General features: G+C 54.5%; 1 protein-coding gene across 1 annotated transcript in view; it reads left to right on the forward strand.

Annotated features, from left to right (window-relative positions):
- Positions 1 to 2673: 2673 nt before the first annotated feature.
- Positions 2674 to 3314, forward strand: part of RREB1 (ras responsive element binding protein 1) — a 132049-nt gene continuing 131408 nt past the window's right edge. Inside the window, exon 1 of the mRNA XM_077770058.1 lies at positions 2674 to 2918. The gene's annotated coding sequence lies outside the window, so the exon portion shown is untranslated. The remainder of the gene's footprint in view (positions 2919 to 3314) is intronic.

A 3314-nucleotide genomic window follows, 5' to 3' on the forward strand; every position in this document is an offset into this window, starting at 1 on the left:
CAGATTCTGTATCTCCCTCTCTCTCTGACCTTCCCCTGCTCATGCTGTCTCTCTCTCTCTCTCTCAGAAATAAATAAAACATTAAAAAAAATTTTTAAAAAGTGGCTGCAACATTTTACATTCTTACCAGTAATGTATGACGGTTTCAATTTCTCCGCATCCTTGTCAACACTTGTTAGTATTTATCTTTTTGATTCTAGCCATCCTAAGTGAGTGTGGAGAGGCATGTCTCTCTCATTGTGATTTTGATAGCATGACTCTTTTTATCTTTAGATATTCAATAAATATTTGTTGGATAAATGCTATTTGTATGAATATAAACAAACAGAACTTTGAACAGGTCATTTGACTCCCAAGTTTATTAATTAGCTAGAAAAGATGAACACAGAACCCAGTATCATTAGAATTCAATTTTTATTTATTTATTCTTCAGTAGGCTCCATACCCAATGTGGGGCTTGAACCAAGAGTTGCATGCCCTATAGACGAAGCCAGCCAGGTGCCCCTAGAATTTAATTTTTGTAAGTTATTTTTAAACTGTTTTCTTTTTAGTTACCGGGATTATCTAGAGGACCTTATAAAGGTGGTGGTTTGTCATGAAAACTCATGTAGCTTTGCAAGTTTGAGTATATTATACAGAATGAGCTAAATTATAAGCAAAATTTGAACTTTGATGTTGTTCCCACTCAACACCTACCACTTGCTAGAGAGACCAGGAATGGCTACCTCTTGAATCTTGAGGCAAGGCAAGTAAATAAACTAGCATTTCCTACCTGGCCCTTCCTTTGCCTTCTCAGTGGAACGCGTTACAACTCGGAAACTCCAGACACCAATTCTATGGTGACCATGTGAACTGTTAGTCCTGCTTAGAGACCTGCCCATTTCCGCCTCTGGCATGCCTGTCTTCACAAAAGCACCTGATAACACACTTGGGGACGTGGGGGGGTGGGGGGCGCGTAGGAAAATGCAAGTGCTGAAGTTTCTCTGAGTAGAGTTTTCCTCAGTAAACAGCAGACCCTGGGAAACCTAACAGGTTCTGAAAACTTAACGTTGATGATTCTGGACGTCAGAGAAACAAGCAGCTGAATCAGTTCCCTCTCAGGCAGTGGTTTAGCCTACCTGTCTCCAGGCTAATGGTCCAACTGCTTTTGCTTGGTTCTATAGAGTTCTGTCTTGGCCAGAATCCATTCATTTAATCCATCCCTAGGTGGACACTTCTTTCCATCTGCAGCCCTGAAAACCTGAATTCCATTGAAGGCCACAAATTATAGGCCCATGATTGGGCTTACAACTTTATAGGGCATGTAAGTGTCCTCAGAGGAGCTGGTTTGGAAGAGACAGGGTCAAAGGTCATGGTAAGTACAGAGTAGGCAGCTTTCCGTACCTATAACATCATCTTGCCTAATTCCTCACAAATGCATAATTCTACAGCAGTATTCTCTACAGCTATTTAGGAAGCACGTTTGCCCTCAGAAATTGGGGGGAGGTCATTTATTTTCCAAAGCCACCATCACCCCTATCTGTCTAAAGATGTTTCCAAAGGGCGAGAGAAGGCCCCTCTCAGAACCCTGGTAGGAAAAGTATTAACAGTGGGAAACATGTCAGCTGCTTGTTGGAGGAAGCACAGACCAGGCCTGGTTTCTCTGGGGCTCGGTGATAACTTGGGCCGCGGCAGCCACGCTGAAGCGTGGTGGCAGCCGCCGCCTCGGGGATGGAGAGCAAGCAGCTCCGAAGAGGGCCCCTGCTTTTCAGAGTTGAAACTGGAGCCCTCTGAAAGAAAGAGATATTGCGTGTGGCTTCCCTGGTGCCTCGGAGGGCGACGTGGATGACACAGCATCAGCCCGTGCCGTCGCGGGGTGGGGACACAGCGGCAGTAGGAGCCAGTGCCATCCTCAGCCCCTTGGGGGCGAGGTAACCCCCGCTTAAGCATCGATTGTGGAGTGTGGGGAGGGGAAGGTGACAAAAGTCGGGTCAGAGTTGAATTTGTTGGACGGAGAATAGGAGCGGCAGCCCCAGCGCTAGAAGGACCGGGGCCTGGGAGAGAAACAGCCCGAAGTTGGGGGCGGGGTGAAGCGCTGGTTCCTTAATCTCCGGCCCCATCATCTACTCGCCCCACCTGGATGCAGAGCGAGGACCGCGTGGAGAGGGAACGGCGCGGGTGGGGCTCACCCTCCCGTTTGCCTCCGGGACCGAGCGGGGCGNCTCCTCGCCCACCTCCCTCCCTGTGGGAGAAGAGGAGGAGGGGAAGTGACTGCGGAGTTGATGAACTTTGCACATCCAGAAACGCCATTTTGATTCCTTTTCCGGAACAAGTTTGCATCTCTCCTCGTTCTCTCCCCGAAGCCCACCGGTCCCCTCTGCATCATGCCTGGGAGCCAAGCGCCCTGCCCGGCCGTAAGTACGCGCCCGGGGTTCCGGCTCCCGGTACTCGGGTGGCAGCGAGATGTCTAGGGCTGAGCGGGAGCGACCTTTTAAAGAACTTTTGGGGATGGGGAGGGCGAAGTGTGCAGAGCGCGTTGTACTTTTTCAACTCGGCGTTTCCCGGAGCCGAGGACCCAAGCGCCCCACGCCGCGCTACGTGCGCTCGGGGCGGTGGGGCCAGCAGGGGATGAGCTGGGCAGCCCTCTCCCCTCGGGCTGCTGGCCGGNCATCCATATTAGCCGTCCGAGCGCAGGAATCCGGCCCGACTCGCGCCGCCGCGCCCGCCGCGGAATTTATTTTTAACCAGCACCGCGGGGACTCGGATGGTGCGCGCACCGCCGGCCAGAAACATCTTCCCAGCGCTGCTCTCCATCTTCCGCCCTCTCTCCCCCGACATCCTCCCCCCCATGTGGGAGGGGAAACTTTTCTCCTACATACTTTCGAGTCCCTCTCGGGCCGAGAAGCGCGGAGATGACGGCTCCCGCCCGCCGCCGCAAGGTATCCGGGGGTGCCCGCCTGGGGTGCTCGCTCGGGGGTGCCCGCTCGGGGCTGCGCGGTGGGAGCATCCGCCGCGCCCAGCTCCGCGGACTTTGATCCTCCCTGGCGGACGGCGCCGGCCGGGAGGGGGCCGCGGGCAACCCTGCGCCCTCCCCCCTGTTCCCGGCTCCTGGCTGGGGGTCACGCCGACCACCGTCCCCGGGTGACCGGGGGGAGGAGGGGGCCGGATCCGTGTCCGCGCGTATTGTTCCCTTGCCCCTTCCGTTGGCGGTGTACGTGTTTTCGTGGGAGCCATCGGTGTGGAGCGGAGCCTGCATCGCGGTGGGGGGTGGGGGGGACCTCGGCACCCGGCGCCGTCACGAGCACAGGAAGGAGGCCGGGAGCATCCGAGGCGGG

The sequence above is a fragment of the Crocuta crocuta genome, unplaced genomic scaffold, assembly GCF_008692635.1.
Source record: "Crocuta crocuta isolate KB4526 unplaced genomic scaffold, BGI_CrCroc_1.0 scaffold24, whole genome shotgun sequence".
Classification (NCBI taxonomy): Eukaryota; Metazoa; Chordata; class Mammalia; order Carnivora; family Hyaenidae; genus Crocuta; species Crocuta crocuta.